The following is an 18,010-nucleotide window of genomic DNA, read 5'->3' as shown; positions in this document are numbered from 1 at the left end:
CTGTCAGGAGAGGGAAAGGAAATGGGCACCCAGTACAGACTACCCCTGTGCCCATTCCCTCAATAATAAGGGGGAACAACTAACTAAGGGGGGGGACCCCAGCGACCTAAACTCTGGCATTGGCTCATAGGGAAGGGGGGAGAAGAGGACAGCTGTTGTGACAGGAAATTCCAGAGTTAGAAGAGCAGACATGAGTTTCTGTGGACGCAATAAAGACAAGAGGATGGGGTATTGCCTCCCAGGTGCCAGGGTCAGGGATTTCTTGGATTGGGTCCATGGCATTCTAAAGGAGGAGAGAGAGTAGCCAGAAACGTTGGTACATATTGGTACTAATGACATAGGTAGGAAAAGGGAGGAGGTCCTAAAGAGAGAATTTAGGGAGCTAGGTAGAAAGCTGCAAAGCAGGATCTCCAGGGTATTGCTGCCTACGCCACGCACCAGTGAGGATAAGAGCAGGATGATTTGGCAGATGAATGCTTTGCTGAGGAACTGATGAAGGGGGCAGGGGTTCAGATTTATGGATCATAGGGATCTCTTCTGGGGAAGGTATGACCTGTACAAAAGGGACTGGTTACAGCTGAACCCAAGGGGGATCAATATCCTTGCAGATAGGTTTGCCAGAACTGTTGGGGAGGGTTTAAACTAATTTGGCAGGAAGGTGGGAATGGAAGTAATTGGGCTGAGTTGGAATACCAATAGAGCCAGTGGGCAGTGAAATTGTCAGGAAGGACAGGCTGATGATAGAGCAAATTTGCAGTCAATGAGATGAGTTGCGGTGTAGCAAGATGACAAAATTGAAAAGGGTAACAAGTACAGGGCTGAAGGTGTTATATTTGAATGCTTGCAGCATATGGAATACGATAGATATTCTTGTAATGCAGTTAGAGATTAGCAGGTATGACATCGTGAGCGTCACTGAGTTATGGCTGAAAGAAGATTATAGTTGGGAGCTTAACATTCAAGGATGCAGAAGGAGTGGAGTGGCTCTGTTGGTAAAAAATGAAATCAAATCCTTAGAAAAAGGTGACATAGGATTGGAAGATGTGGGTAGAGTTATGAAACTGTAAAGGCAGAAAAACCTTGACTGGAATTATATACAGGCCTCAAACAGTAACTAAGATGTGGTCTATAAGTTACAACGGGAGATAGAAAAGGCATATCAAAAGGGCAATATTACAATAATCATGGGAGATTTCAAAATGCAGATAGATTGGGAAAATTAGTTTGATGCTGGATCCCAAGAAAGAGAATTTGTAGAATGCCTATGAAGTGGCTTTTTAGAGCAGCTTGTGGTTGAGCCCACTAGGGGATCAGCTATTCTGGGTTGGGTGTTGTATAATTGACTGAATTTGATGAGGAAGCTTAAGGTAAAGGAACCCTTAGGAGTCAGTGATCATTATATGAGAGAGAATTATGAGAGTGTTCCTTTACCTTAAGCTCCTTAAACCCTGCAATTTGAGAGGGAAGCTGAAGTCAGATATATCAGTATCACAGTGGATTAAAGGAAATTACAGTGCATGAGAGGGGAGATGGCCAAAGTTGATTGAAAGGGAACACTAGCAGGGATGACAGAAGAGCAGCAATGGCTGAAGTTTCTGGGAGCAATTCAGAAGTCACAGGATAGATGCATTCCAAAGAGGAAGAAGTATTCTAAAGGCGGGATGATGTAACCGTGGCTGACAAGGGAAGTCAAAGCCTATATAAAAGCAAAAGAGAGGGCAATATAATAGAGCAAAAATTAGTGCAAAGTTAGAGGGTTGGGAAGCTTTTAAAATTCAACTAACAACAACTTAAAAAGCCATAAGGAGGGGGAAGATGAAATATGAAAGTAGCTAGCCGATACTATCAAAGAGGATACCAGAAGATTTTTCAGATTCTGTACATAAACAGTAAAAGCACGATGACAGTAGATATTGGACTGCTGGAAAATAATGCTGGAGAGTTACTGATGGGGGACAAGTAAAATGTGGATGAAGTGAATCAGTCTTTATTGTGGAAGGCACTAGCAGTATGCTGGAAGTTTGAGAATGTCAGGGGGCAGAAGTGAATGTGGTTGCTAAAATTAGGGAGGAAGTGCTTGGGAAGCTGAAATGTTTGAAGGTAGATAAGTCACCTGGACCAGATGGACTATACCCCAGGGTTCTGAAAGATGTAGCCAAAGAGATTTTGAAGGTATTAGTAATGATCTTCCAAGAATCAATAGATTCTGGCATGTTTCCGGAGGACTAGAAAATTGAAAATGTCACTCTACTGTTCAAGAAGGGATGGAGGCAGAAGAAAGGAAACTATAGGCCAGTTAGTCTGCTCTCAGTGGATGGGAAAATGTTGGAGTTGATAGTTAAGGATGATATTTCGGGGTACTTGGAGAGACATGATAAAATAGGCCAAAATCAGCATGGTTTACTTAAGGGAAAATCTTGCCTGACAAATCTATTGGAATTCTTTGAGGAAATAACAAGCAGGACAGACAAAGAAGAATTGGTGGATGTTGTGTACTTGGATTTTCAGAAAGTCATTGACAAGGTGCTGCACATGAGGCTGCTTAACAAGGTAAGAGTCCATGATATTACAGGAAAGGTACTAGCATGGATAGAGCATTGGCTGATTGGCAGGGGTGTGAATAAAGGGAACATTTTCTAATTGGCTGCCGGTGACAAGTGGTGATTCACAAGGATAGGTGTTGGGACCTCTCCTTTTTCACGTTGTATGCCAATAACTTGAATGATGGATTCAATGGTTTTTTGGCCAAATTTGCGGATGATATGAAGATAGGCAGAGGGGCAGGTAGTGTTGAGGAAGCAGGGAGGCAGCAGAAGGACTTAGAGAGATTAGGAGAATGGACAAAGAAGTGACAGATGGAATACAGTGTCGGGAAGTGCATGGCCATGCACTTTGGTAAAAGGAATAAAAGCATAGAGTATTTTCTAAACAGGGAGAAAATTCAAAAATCTGAGGTGTAAAGTGACTTGGGAGTCCTCATGTAGGATTCCCTAAAGTTTAACTTGCTGGTTGAGTCAGTGGTGCGGAAGGCAAATGCAATGTTAGCAAACACGAGTGACTTTTATGTGTGTTGCTTACAATGTTAGCATTTATTTTGAGAGGACTAGAATATAAAAGCAAAGATGTAAAGCTAAGGCTTTAGAAGGCACTGGTGAGGCCTCATTTGGAGTATTGTGAACAGTTTTGGAACTTATCTGAGAAAAAATGTGCTGACATTGGAGAGGTTTCAGAGGTGGTTTACAAGAATGATTCCAGGAATGAAGAGGTTATCATATGAGGAGCATTTGTTGGCTGTGGATCTGTACTCGCTGGAACTTAGAAGAATGAGGGGGTTCTCATTGAAACCTATCAAATGTTGAAAAGCATAAATAGAGTGGATGTGTAGAGGGACATCCTCAGAGTAGAGGAACATCCATTTGGAATAGATATGAGGAGGAATATCTTTAACAAAACGGTGAATCTGCGAAATTCATTGTCACAAGTGGCTGTACAGGCCAGGTTATTGGGCATATTTGAGGTAGAGAATGATACGTTCTTGATTAGTCAGGCTGTGAAAGGTTATGGGGAGAAGGCAGGAAAATGGAGTTGAGAGGAAAATGGATCAGCCATGATGAAATGGCACAGCAGACTCAATGGGCTGAATGGCCCAATTCTGCTCCTATGTCTTATGATCTTATAATAGACAATAGGTGCAGGAGTAGGCCATTCAGCCCTTTGAGCCAGCACCACCATTCACTGTGATCATGGCTGATCATCCACAATCAGTATCCAGTTCCTGCCTTATCCCCATAACCTTTGATTCTGCTATCTTTAAGAGCTCTATCCATCTCTTTCTTGAAGGCATCTGGAGACTTGGCCTCCACTGCCTTCTGGGGCAGAGCATTCCACATATCCACCACTCTCTGGATGAAAAAGTTCTTCCTCAACTCCGTTCTAAATGATCTACCCCTTATTCTTAAACTGTGGCCTCTGGTTCTGGACTCACCCGTCAGCGGGAACATGCTTCCTGCCTCCAGTGTGTCCAATCCCTTAATAATCTTATATGTTTCGATCAGATCCCCTCTCATCCTTCTAAATTCCAGTGTATACAAGCCCAGTCACTCCAATCTTTCAACATATGACTGTCCTGCCATCCCAGGAATTAACCTTGTGAACCTACGCTGCACTCCCTCAATAGCAAGAATGTTCTTCCTCAAATTTGGAGACCAAAACTGCACACAATACTCCAGGTGTGGTCTCACCAGGGCCCTGTACAGCTGCAGAAGAACCTCTTTGCTCCTCTACTCAATTCCCCTTGTTATGAAGGCCAACGTGCCATTAGCTTTCTTCACTGCCTGCTGTACCTGCATGGTTGCTTTCTGTGACTGATGTGCAAGAACACCTAGATCTCATTGTACTTCCCCTTTTCCTAACTTGACTCCATTTAGATAATAATCTGCCTTCCTGTTCTTACCACCAAAGTGGATAACCTCACATTTATCCACATTAAACTGCATCTGCCATGCATCCGCCCACTCACCCAGCCTGTCCAAGACACCCTGCATTCTCATAACATCCTCCTCACATTTCACACTGCCACCCAACTTTGTGTCATCTGCAAATTTGCTAATGTTACTTTTAATCCCTTCATCTAAATCATTAATGTATATTGTAAACAGCTGCAGTCCCAGCACTGAACCCTGCGGTACCCCACTGGTCACCGCCTGCTATTCCGAAAGGGACCCGTTAATCGTTACTCTTTGTTTCCTGTCAGCCAGCCAATTTTCAATCCATGTCAGTACCATGCCCCCAATACCATGTGCCCTGATTTTGCCCACTAATCTCCTATGTGGGACTTTATCAAAGGCTTTCTGAAAGTCCAGGTACACTACATCCACTGGCTCTCCCTTGTCCGTTTTCATAGTTACATTCTCAAAAAATTCCAGAAGATTAGTCAAGCACGATACCCCCTTCGTAAATCCATGCTGACTCGGACCTATCCTGTTACTGCTATCCAGATGTGTCGTAATTTCATCCTTTATAATTGACTCCAGCATCTTTCCCACCACTGGCGTCAGGCTAACCAGTCTATAATTCCCTGTTTTCTCTCTCCCTCCTTTCTTGAAAAGTGGGACAACATTAGCCACCCTCCAATCCACAGGAACTGATCCTGAATCTATAGAACATTGGAAAATGATTACCAATGCGTCCACGATTTCTAAAGCCACCTTCTTAAGTACCCTAGGATGCAGACCATCAGGTCCCGGGAACTCATCAGCATTCAGATCCAACAGTCTATCCAACACCATTGCCTGCCTAATATAAATTTCTTTCAGTTCATCCATTACCCTCGGTCCTTTGGCCACTATTATATCTGGGAGATTGTGTCTTCCCTACTGAAGACAGATCCAAAGTACCTGTTCAACTCATCTGCCATTTCCTTGTTCCCCATAATAAATTCACTTGTTTCTGTCTTCAAGGGCCCAATTCTGGTCTTAACTATTTTTTTCCTTTTCACATACCTAAATACATACATGACAACAAATTTCACAAGATATATGCTGGCAATAACACACCTGATTCTGATTCTGATGGTAGGTGTCAAGGCCACTGGACAGTTTCATTTAGGTACATTATCCTTCAGCTTTTTATGTGCATTGTTCCAGATATCCAGCATCTACAGTCTCTATTTCATCTTGTGTAGGTTAGATAATTGCTTAGTAACAACAAAAGCTTGTTTAAGAGTGAAAACAGCTGGTAGCTGTTTTGCACCTTGTTGGTAAGAAACATAGAAACATGGAAATCTACCAGCACACTACAGGCCCTTCAGCCCACAATGCTGTGCTGACCATGGAACCTCCTCTAGAAACTGCGTAGAATTACCCTACTGCATAGCCCTCTATTTTTCTAAACTCTGTGTACCTATCTAAGAATGTCTTAAAAGACCCTACTCTATCCTCTTCTACCGCTGTCACTGGCAGTGCATTCCACATACCCACCTTGGTACTTTGGAGCTCCCAACAATCTACTACAGACAACATTAAATACTGTCTAAAACTGAAGTTTCAAGAGCCCAGGTTCTGTACTCTGTTTCTCTGTTATGTCAGTGATGGGATAAGTTTCATAGAGGTGGTGTGCCTCTACCACTCTCTGAATGTTTAGAGCCTGAAACTAATTGCTTTTATATTGTTCATTCCCCAATCTTATACAAATGATGAGGATTCAAAATTAAACACAATAGTAATAAAGGGTGGTAATAAAATTCCATCTATTTACTTTACACTGCAACTCAATTTGCATATCAATTTAATGTTCTTTAAGTAAACTAAATGAGGTAATTGAGAACAAAGAAGCACTAACAAGAACTGGATGCCTTTGAATGGCTCTCCTGATGCATCAGGTCCAGACTCATTTTTATTCAATAAAGCACTTCCTCTAATGATACCAAATGACAGCTCATTGTGATGAATTTGACATGCACTTTAACACTTAGAGAGATGCAAAACACTTTGGCCACAGGCTATGGAGAATCCTGGCATAGTCTGAATACTTCCTCTGCAAGTATGGACGTGTCCAAACTCCACACATCGGGTGTATAATGACACAGTTCAGGGTTAATGGAAGCCAGTCAGCTGGTTCCTGTTTAGAGTTCAGTCATCAAGGTTTTTAAGGGTAGCAATAACAGTTTTCAATTGCACAATGAGCAGTAGTTTCTACATCCTGTACATAAATTTCTCCAGTCCAGAAACATGCAAAAGTTACCTTTATCTGCTCGTAAATTGGTGCACTGTAAAGGGCTGAGATTGTGGCGCACTGCATCTTCCCTCACTAATATGAGTGGCATTCAGAGACAGCAGCTCCTGTTTCTCAGAGGATCATACTGCATTAGAGCAAGTTAATGCTCTAGTTAATTGTAAACTGATTATTATTTAAGAGTGAAACTTACAGCAAGGATAGCACACCAGAAATGGGTGAAATCTGATCTCTAGGCAGCTTATCGTTCAGCAGACCCCACTATAAGACCAATACTCCAGCCTTGCATCATTTCATGTGGCAACATTGGCACTTACTCAACAATGTGGAAAGTTGTTGTTTTGTGTACATCTAGTTCACAAAAAGCAGGAAAAGTCCAATCCAGCTAATTACCACCAGAACAACCACTGACAAGTCGTGGAAGCTGTTACTGGCATTGCTTTCGAGCAGCATTTATCAATAGCTTACTGACTGAAGTCTAGTTTATGATTCCCCAGGATTTTGCTCAAGAGCTCTTCTGGTTTTTGTCCAACAGAGGCCCAAGAAATGAATTCCAGAGGTGAGGTGAGAGTGATATGGCAGCATTTGAGTGTGATTCAAGGTGCACTGATAAAGCTGAAGACCATGTGTATCAATGGAAAAACAACCCAGTGAATGCGGTCATCTCTTGTGCCAAGGAAAATGACTCTGGTAATCAGGCTTCAATCATTCAAAGTTCAAAGTAAATTTTATTTTCAAAGTACATATATGTCACCATATACAACCCTGAGATTCATTTTCCTGTGGACATATTCAGCAAATCTATAGAATAGTAACTATAACAGGATCAATGAAAGATCAACCAGCGTACAGGAGACAACAAACTGCAAATGCAATTATAAATCAATACGACTAAATAACAGGAACATGAGATGGTGAAATGAAGAGGCCTTAAAAGTGAGATCATTGGTTATGGGAACATCTCAATGTATGGGCAAGTGAAGTTGAGTGTCGTTATCCCCCTTTATTCCAGAGGGGGTTGATTGAGAGGTAGTAACTATTCTTGAATCATTCTATTCCTAAGACATCACTGCAGGATACAGTCCTGAGTGCACAGTTCTTGGGCCATCCAGTTTCATCAATGACTTTACATCCACCAAGGTAGCATAGTGGTTAGCACAACGCTATTACTGCTCGAGATGTTGGAGTTTGGAGTAAAATTCTGTCATCACTGGCAAAGAGTCTGTATGTCCTTCCCGTGGAATGCATGGGTTTTCTCCAGATCCTCTGGTTTCTTCTCACAGTCCGAAGACATACTGGCTAGTATGTTAATTGCTCATTGTAAATTCAAAGATTCCTTGCCTTGCCCGACACTGGCCCCCTAGGCCTGAGTCGTCATAGTAGTAGTAAGGTACATTTTAATGTCAGAGAAATGTATACAATATACATCCTGAAATGCTTTTTCTTCGCAACCATCCACAAAAACAGAGAGTGCCTCCAAAGAATGAACGACAGTTAAACGTAAGAACCCCAAAGTCCCCCTCAGCTCCCCTCCCTCCCACACATAAGTGGCAGCAAGCAACAATTCCCCACCGGCAAAAAAAAGCATTGACGCCCACCACCGAGCACTCAAGCATGAGCAAAGCAACAGCAAAGCCACAGACCTGCAGTACTCCAAAGACTGCTTGTTCACCCGGCATTCGACATACGCAGGTGTGACCTGTACAAAAAGGACGGGTTACACTTGAATCCTAGGGGGACCAATATCCTGGCAGGGAGATTAGCGAGGGCTACTGAGGTGACTTTAAACTAGAATGGTTGGGAGGTGGGAATCAAATTAAAGAGGCTAGGCGTGAGAAGGTTAGTTCACAGCAGGGGGATGGAAACCAGTGCAGAGAGACAGAGGGGTGTAAAGTGAGGGTAGAAGAAAAAAGTACTAAGGAGAAAAGTAAAAGTGGCAGGCCGACAAATCCAGGGCAAGCATTAAAAAAGGCCACTTTTCAACATAATTGTATAAGGGCTAAGAGAGTTGTAAAAGAGCGCCTGAAGGCTTTGTGTGTCAATGCAAGGAGCATTCGTAATAAGGTGGATGAATTGAAAGTGCAGATTGTTATTAATGATTATGATATAGTTGGGATCACAGAGACATGGCTCCAGGGTGACCAAGGATGGGAGCTCAACGTTCAGGGATATTCAATATTCAGGAGGGATAGACATGAAGGAAGGGGAGGTGGGGTGGCGTTGCTGGTTAAAGAAGAGATTAACGCAATAGAAAGGAAGGACATAAGCCGGGAAGATGTGGAATCGATATGGGTAGAGCTGCGTAACACTAAGGGGCAGAAGATGCTGTTGGGAGTTGTGTACAGGCCACCTAACAGTAGTAGTGAGGTCAGAGATAGTATTAAACAGGAAATTAGAAATGTGTGCAATAAAGGAACAGCAGTTATAATGGGTGACTTCAATCTACATGTAGATTGGGTGAACCAAATTGGTAAAGGTGCTGAGGAAGGGGATTTCTTGGAATGTATGCGGGATGGTTTTTTGAACCAACATGTCGAGGAACCAACTAGAGAGCAGGCTATTCTGGACTGGGTTTTGAGCAATGAGGAAGGGTTAATTAGCAATCTTGTCGTGAGAGGCCCCTTGGGTAAGAGTGACCATAATATGGTGGAATTCTTCATTAAGATGGAGAGTGACATAGTTAATTCAGAAACAAAGGTTCTGAACTTAAAGAGGGGTAACTTTGAAGGTATGAGACATGAATTAGCTAAGATATTCTGGCAAATGACACTTAAAGGATTGACGATGGATATGCAATGGCAAGCATTTAAAGGTTGCATGGATGAACTACAACAAGTGTTCATCCCAGTTTGGCAAAAGAATAAATCAAGGAAGGTAGTGCACCCGTGGCTGATAAGAGAAATTAGGGATAGTATCAATTCCAAAGAAGCATACAAATTAGCCAGAGAAAGTGGCTCACCTGAGGACTGGGAGAAATTCAGAGTTCAGCAGAGGAGGACAAAGGGCTTAATTAGGAAGGGGGAAAAAGATTATGAGAGAAAACTGGCAGGGAACATAAAAACTGACTGTAAAAGCTTTTATAGATATGTAAAAAGGAAAAGACTGGTAAAGACAAATGTAGGTCCCCTACAGACAGAAACAGGTGAATTGATTATGGGGAGCAAGGACATGGCAGACCAATTGAATAATTACTTTGGTTCTGTCTTCACTAAGGAGGACATAAATAATCTTCCAGAAATAGTAGGGGACAGAGGGTCCAGTGATATGGAGGAACTGAACGAAATACATGTTAGTAGGGAAGTGGTGTTAGGTAAATTGAAGGGATTGAAGGCAGATAAATCCCCAGGGCCAGATGGTCTGCATCCTAGAGTGCTTAAGGAAGTAGCCCAAGAAATAGTGGATGCATTAGTGATAATTTTTCAAAACTCATTAGATTCTGGACTAGTTCCTGAGGATTGGAGGGTGGCTAATGTAACCCCACTTTTTAAAAAAGGAGGGAGAGAGAAACCGGGGAATTATAGACCGGTTAGCCTAACGTCGGTGGTGGGGAAACTGCTGGAGTCAGTTATCAAAGATGTGATAACAGCACATTTGGAAAGCGGTGAAATCATCGGACAAAGTCAGCATGGATTTGTGAAAGGAAAATCACGTCTGACGAATCTCATAGAATTTTTTGAGGATGTAACTAGTTGAGTGGATAGGGGAGAACCAGTGGATGTGGTATATTTGGATTTTCAAAAGGCTTTTGACAAGGTCCCACGCAGGAGATTAGTGTGCAAACTTAAAGCACACGGTATTGGGGGTAAGGTATTGATGTGGATGGAGAATTGGTTAGCAGACAGGAAGCAAAGAGTGGGAATAAACGGGACCTTTTCAGAATGACAGGCGGTGACTAGTGGGGTACCGCAAGGCTCAGTGCTGGGACCCCAGTTGTTTACAATATTTATTAATGACTTGGACGAGGGAATTAAATGCAGCATCTCCAAGTTTGCGGATGACACGGAGCTGGGTGGCAGTGTTAGCTGTGAGGAGGATGCTAAGAGGATGCAGAGTGACTTGGATAGGTTGGGTGAGTGGGCAAATTCATGGCAGATGCAATTTAATGTGGATAAATGTGAAGTTATCCACTTTGGTGGCAAAAATCGGAAAACAGATTATTATCTGAATGGTGGCCGATTAGGAAAAGGGGAGGTGCAACAAGACCTGGGTGTCATTATACACCAGTCATTGAAAGTGGGCATGCAGGTACAACAGGCGGTGAAAAAGGTGAATGGTATGCTGGCATTTATAGCGAGAGGATTCGAGTACAGGAGCAGGGAGGTACTACTGCAGTTGTACAAGGCCTTGGTGAGACCACACCTGGAGTATTGTATGCAGTTTTGGTCCTCTAATCTAAGGAAAGACATCCTTGCCATAGAGGGAGTACAAAGAAGGTTCACCAGATTGATTCCTGGGATGGCAGGACTTTCATATGAAGAAAGACTGGATGAACTGGGCTTGTACTCGTTGGAATTTAGAAGATTGAGGGGGGGATCTGATTGAAACATATAAAATCCTAAAGGGATTGGACAGGCTAGATGCAGGAAGATTGTTCCCGATGTTGGGAAAGTCCAGAACAGGGGGTCACAGTTTGAGGATAAAGGGGAAGCCTTTTAGGACTGAGATTAGGAAAAACTTCTTCACACAGAGAGTGGTGAATCTGTGGAATTCTCTGCCACAGGAAACAGTTGAGGCCAGTTCATTGGCTATATTTAAGAGGGAGTTAGATATGGCCCTTGTGGCTACGGGGATCAGGGGGTATGGAGGGAAGGCTGGGGCGGGGTTCTGAGTTGGATGATCAGCCATGATCATAATAAATGGCGGTGCAGGCTCGAAGGGCCGAATGGCCTACTCTTGCACCTATTTTCTATGTTTCTATACCACAGACTCTCTCTTTCCCTAATAAGGGAGAAAGAGGTGTCTCCATTTCACAGCGAGAGGGGAGACATAACAAACAACTCACTGGTTTATGATGTTAAAAATCCGTTGCGTCACTTTTTCCAAGCTCTGTGCCCAAAGATCTCAGGTCTCTGGGCACACAGTCTTAGATCTTCCAACTCCCACTACACACCGATCTTCTGCTTGGACACCGACCTCCGATTCCCACCCCCGTCCTCAGAGCCATGAAAGCTTGGTCCTCCGAAGGCGAACAGAGCTCTTAGGCCGAGTCCTTGGCGTGCCGAACAATGGCTAGTTGTGAAACCCTGAGAGTGGGTCTCATTCCCGTAAAGAACTGTAGTCAGCGCGTAACTCCAGGTTAGGGTCTTCGAAAGAACCCTGAAAGGAAAAAATAGAGATGTTAAGGATGGAAATAGAGCTGTTTCTGAAGATGCAAGCAAAGGAGTTGCCGTTAAGCGCCACTAACCCTCCTAAGCTCTGCCTTAGGAGGGTTAAACTGGGGATTGCTGGGTGGTGTGGCTCAAAGGGCCAGAAGGGCCTACTCTGGGCTGTATCTCTAAATAAAATTAAAAATTAGGTGACAATTGGAGATGTTGGCTGATGGTTGCACAATATTCAATTATGCAACTCCTCGGCAGATGAAACAGCCCTTATCTACACGCAGAGAGATCTGAACAAGAATAATTGTCTGGTAAATGGGAGGGAGCAGCCAGGCCACAAAAGGGCTGATTAATACCACCTCCAACAATAGCAAGTCGAAACACCTACCCTCGGCATTCTGTCACATTAGCTTTGCCACGTGCCCCACCATCAGTGTGCTGTGCTAACTGCTGACATAAATACCATGGTTTCGGATCAGTCACAGGCTAGACATCCTGACACCTGCTGATGTTCCAAGATTTTCCAGCAGCTATCCCCCCGCTGGATGAGTGCAGCTCTAACAATCTCAAGAAGTGTGATGCCATCTAGGACAAAGTACCCCATCAATTATATTAAATAGTCATACATTACCGCAAGGCACATCAACACTAATGTGCTCCACCTGCAATTTATTTACTTGGTGATAGTAAGGAGTAGGCTCTCCCAGCTCTTCGAGCCACGAAGCTGATAAACCCGACTAATCCTAACCTAATCTTGGGACAATTTACAATGACTCACGAACCCACTCGCTACATCTTTGGACTGTGGGAGGAAAGCAGAGCATCCAGGGAAAAGCCATGCATTCCGCGGGGAGGACGTACAGATTCCTTATTGGAGAGTGCCAGAACTGAACTCCAAACTCCAGAATGCCCTAGCCTGTAATAGCATTGTGCTAACCGTTAAACTACCATGGCGCGTAGCATGGTCCAGAGTACTCCAAAAACACCATCCAGATCTATGAACTCTTCCACCAAAATGGGGATATGACTGAACGTCCCAAATCGCAGGGATATTTTTTAAAAGTTACCTAATAAGAAAAATTCTTACTCTGCTGGAATGGGTGAACTGTGAACTAGTAGGTAGAGGTGAGAACACTGACCATAATTTAAATCATCAATGATCTTTGTTTGTGTGTAGTTTTTCATTGATTGTGAATGCCTGCAAGAAAATGAATCTCGGGGTTGTATATGGTGCCATATATGTAAATCAACAATAAATTTATTTTGAACTTTGAACATTGCATTTGCCTTCCTTACCACTATCTCAACCTGCAAGTTAACCTTTAGGGAATCCTGCACAAGGACTCTGATTTGGTTTTAGTTAAGGATCTGAGAGTATGGCCTTGGCTCCCCCACCACCAGATTCAGGAACAGCTATTACCCTGCAAACATCAAACTCCTGAACCGGCGTGGATTAATTCAATCACCATTACTCTAAACTGATTCTTAGAGCTAGAAACTCACTTTCAAGGACTCTTTACAACTCATGTTCTCAGCAGAGGGTGCGAGGTGATAGATGGAGGAGGCAAAAGGCTGACGATGGAGTCTCTTGGAGGAGAAAGGTGGAGCATGGAATCAGGTGAGGAGAGGTGGGAGAATGGGGAGGGGAACAAGAGGAAGGATTTTGTGGGTGATGGGTGGAGTGAGTGGGTGGAGGGGTAAGAAACAGGGTGATGGAGACTGGGGTGGATGTAGGAAGAGCTGGGCAGACCCAGACATTGGGGGAGCAGTCTACTGGAAGCTGGAGAATTCAATGCTCATGACATCAGGTTGTAGCATTTTTCCCTTCAGCCCTATCACCTCCATTCAAATAAATGGCCTTTCAGTTCCTGCAGCTGGTCTAACCCATCACATATAGTGCATGGAATTGGCTGAAGGCTGACTGGGAGTCTGAGGAGACCCGAATGGATCGTCTACTATGCATTTCTGTCTGAGTATGGTCTTGAACATGCATCTTTTGTAACCATGTGCTGAGCTCTATCATCACCTCCTTCATAGTATTTTTTTTTGAGTTGTCTACCACCATTTAGACTGGATAAGCTGACTCTGATATCTAACTTGCACGTGTTTTAGTTATAGCCGGGGGGGGGGGGAGCAGATAATTTTCAGTTACTTGCTGGTGCTAACCCTCGCAGTTTTCTAAACTCATGCAACAGAGTTGGCTTTGGCTTATTGGCAATGTCAGAGCGGAGGGGCAAAGGTTTAGATTTGTAGAAGATACCTGATCCAGGAGTATGCCACTAGTTCATCAAATTCATACTGATTGACGAAAGAGCCATTCAACCTGATTCCAACTCCGCCAGGTTTATTTCCCAGCAGTCCAAACCTGAGAATGATTGAATTGTGATGTGTGGTTTCACATCCAACATGTTGTTAAGGTGTGAGGTCCAGGCTTTTACGATCTTCTGGGTAAAAATAGTTTTCACATCCCCCTTCTAATCCTTATACTAATTAGCAACATAGTTTTCTGATTCGTCTTCAAAAGTAACAAGATCCTGCCTAATTATGCTTTTTGGACAAGTCATAATTTTATGCTCCTCACTTTGATATCCCTTTAACCTTTATTGTTCAAAAAAATTCCCAGCGTATTGATTGATTGATTGATTTATTTGTATTTAAGAATACATCACAGAACATCTCTTTCCAAACCAATGAGCCACAACCTATGTATTCAACCCTAGCCTAATCACAGGAGAAATTACAATGTCCAATTAACCTACTAACCAGCACATATTTTATTTATTTAATTCCTTTAGTGATACACCATGATGTTGGCCTTTCCAGCCCTTCGAGCTGCACCACCCCAGCTACCCCCAACAGCCCCGATTTAACCCCAGCTAATCAATGGGACGATTTACAATGACCAATGAACCTACCCAGTATGTCTTTGGGCTGTAGGAGGAAAGGAGAGCATGCATTCCATGGGGAAAGACGTACAAGCCCCTCACAGAAGATGCCAGAATTGGACTATGAACTCTAACACCCCGAGATGAAATAGCGTCATGCTAACTGCTATGTTCCCGTGGCACGCACAGCCAGGATCTTCCAGCCCAGGTAGAATTGTAATGAATCTTCTCCACTGTAATTAGATTTCTCCTGTATTGTCACCAGAGCTGTACATGGGGCTAAGTTGCTGTCTCTTTTGTATTTTGCTCATTTATTCAATGTCTTAGCTAATAAAACATTCCATGTAGCCAAAACATGCTGACCTATATACCCAATTTCTAATAGGAACCTACATGCTTCCTTAGCCTTCTTAACTACGCCTCCTCCCACTCAGCTTCCCATAAGGACTTTATTTCTTTCTCACAGTTTCTCTTGTTTGGTTATTTCTGGTCTGATGTGGAGATTTTTGTCTATGCAACGCAAACACGAGGAATTCTGCAGATGCTGGAAATTCAAGCAACACACATCAAAGTTGCTGGTGAACGCAGCAGGCCAGGCAGCATCTCTAGGAAGAGGTACAGTCAACGATTCGGGCCGAGACCCTTTGTCAGGACTAACTGAAAGATTAGACAGTAAGAGATTTGAAAGTAGGAGGGGGAGGGGGAGATCCGAAATGATAGGAGAAGACAGGAGGGTGAGGGATGGAACCAAGAGCTGGACAGGTGATTGGCAAAAGGGATATGCAGCCTCCAACTTGATTGCATGAACATTGGCTTCTCTAACTTCCGCTAATGCCCCCCCTCCCCCTCGTACCCCATCCGTTATTTATTTTTATACACACATTCTTTCTCTCTCTCTCCTTTTTCTCCCTCTGTCCCTCTGACTATACCCCTTGCCCATCCACTGGGTTTTTTCCCCCCCTCTCCCTTTTCCTTCTCCCTAGGCCTCCTGGCCCATGATCCTCTCATATCCCTTTTGCCAATCACCTGTCCAGCTCTTGGCTCCATCCCTCCCCCTCCTGTCTTCTCCTATCATTTTGGATCTTCCCCTCCCCCTCCCACTTTCAAATCTCTTACTAACTCTTCCTTCAGTTAGTCCTGACGAAGGGTCTCGGCCTGAAACGTCGACTGTACCTCCTCCTAGAGATGCTGCCTGGCCTGCTGCGTTCACCAGCAACTTTGATGTGTGTTGTTTGTCTATACAAGTCTTCTCTTTTTCCTTGAGCACAAAGTCCTCTTTTCAACAAGATGAAAGGGGTTTCAGACATAATCAATGCCTTTTTTATTTTAAACTTATTTATTCACATTTTTTAAATGTCATAATGAGAATTGAATTAGCAGGCTAAACTTTATAATAATATTGTATTATAATTTTAGACTGAAAATTGTGAGTATATTGCCCAGATGCATTGTTAATTGCAATGCCCATTATTAGTTTGTATTTCCAACTAAATTTGTCAGTAAAAGTGTGTTAAAATTTAAAACATGGATAAACAAGCTTTACATTGCAGCTGCAATACCTGGTCAATTATTTTGGTCAAAAATGTTTGCCTTTTTAAAGGACCCTGGTTTGCACACATTCATTAACTGTATGGCAATTTGGGATGTCTTGAGGATGTGGAAAGTGAAATGTTGATTTATTTCCTCTAAACATTGTAGATATATTTCAGCTAATAAAGCAAATGTATGAAAACAAATTACAATGTTTTTTTGGTGTGAAGACATTAGAAGATTACAACTTTATTTATTGTAAGGATTAACATCAGTGTCAATGAGTGCAGGCTTGGAAAAGCTGCTTCTTAATTGAAGTGATGCACTGGTGATCCATTTACACATTACGTTTGCCCACTAATTGTACCCAGTGTACTCAAGCTGAAAATACAAAACACATCCAACGACCATGAAAAAAATTCCATGTGTTATTTAGACTGATTTAGTCTGGAGAATTTCCTGTCTGCCTTTCTAAATTGGTATCTTTAGGGCACTAAACATTCTCTTGTCACTCTGAAAAATGTTAGTAATACTTTTGCATGTAGACGCCATTTGAAACAAATGCTGATTATCAGAAGTGATGTATTGACATCAATTTATTTCCAAGTGAAGGGCTTTCCATGGTAGGGCTACTAGTATTTCCTTAGGTAAAATCTGTTCCCCTTTCCTCAGCAGCAGATTCATCATTGTTCCATGAAAAACTGGACCCCTGATCTTACCAGTTGGACAACGGAGCTAGATTTATAGGTTTCGAGCTATTCTGCTGTCTTGGAATACAAGTTAAACCAAGAGATGTAAGATTGAGATCTGAGGTTGGGGAATAAAATTGGCTAATGAGATTGGTTTCATACAAGTTGAACCTCATGTTCAGAAGAAAGAAAAGCAGAATCTGCTTTTATATAGCAGTTCTAATTGTCTGCATATAAACTCCCAACCTACATTTATGGTCATCACCTCAACTATGCCCTATGAAATATCTCTCTTAAATCCTATCATGTCAATATTGGTAACACCATTATACTCGCTTCACTTCCACACCCTCCTTCACTCCATGCCAGCCCCCAGAGACTGAAAAAAATCTCTTCCAAAGTCCCAGTTGATTTGGTGCAACTACTTTTGGCAATGAAGAGAGAAATCTCTTGCCACAGAATGCCTATCCTCCATCCCCTTGTTATAGCCACTGATTTTATGTGGCAATGCAATTAAATAATGAAAGGACTTCAACCTGAGACATCATATAAATATCTGTCTCTATCTCTATCTCTACCTCTATCTCTATCTCCATCTTGACGTCGACCTCGACCTCGACCTCCATCTCCATCTCCATCTCCATCTCCATCTCTATCTCTATCTCTATCTCTATCTGTACCTGTACCTGTACCTCTACCTCTATCTCCATCTCCATCTCCATTTCCATCTCCACCTCTACCTCTATCTCTTCCTCTATCTCCATCTCTACCTCTAACTCTACATCTACCTCTACCTCCATCTCTATCTCCATCTCTCTATCTGTATCTCTCTCTCTCTATCTCTATCTTTATCTCT

Source organism: Mobula birostris, chromosome 7 (assembly GCF_030028105.1).
Source record: "Mobula birostris isolate sMobBir1 chromosome 7, sMobBir1.hap1, whole genome shotgun sequence".
In the NCBI taxonomy this organism is placed as follows: Eukaryota; Metazoa; Chordata; class Chondrichthyes; order Myliobatiformes; family Myliobatidae; genus Mobula; species Mobula birostris.
Note: the sequence above shows the minus strand (reverse complement) of the source record.